The following is a 304-nucleotide window of genomic DNA, read 5'->3' on the forward strand; positions in this document are numbered from 1 at the left end:
CCCGGAGAATGGGGAGTCGCAGAGGTGCATTGTGTTGCGGTTCTGCATCGCGCGACCTTTAAGGCTGGAGTTTGCTCCCCTTTTCCAGACGGGGAAGCTGAGGCCCTGGCGGCGGGCGGGCGGAGGGCCGAGCCCTGGCGCTGGCCGGGGCTGGGCGGGGAGGGGGCCCTCGGCGGCCCGCCCGGCGGGGGCGGAGCTGCGGGGGGCGGGGCCCTCAGCCTCCGCGCCGGCGCCGATGGGCGGGCGCCCCCCCTGCGCGTCCCCCCAAGTCCGCGGCGGCGGCAGCGGTGGCGGCGGCGTCCAG

The sequence above is a fragment of the Oryx dammah genome, unplaced genomic scaffold (assembly GCF_014754425.2).
Source record: "Oryx dammah isolate SB20612 unplaced genomic scaffold, SCBI_Odam_1.1 HiC_scaffold_10, whole genome shotgun sequence".
Lineage (NCBI taxonomy): Eukaryota > Metazoa > Chordata > Mammalia > Artiodactyla > Bovidae > Oryx > Oryx dammah.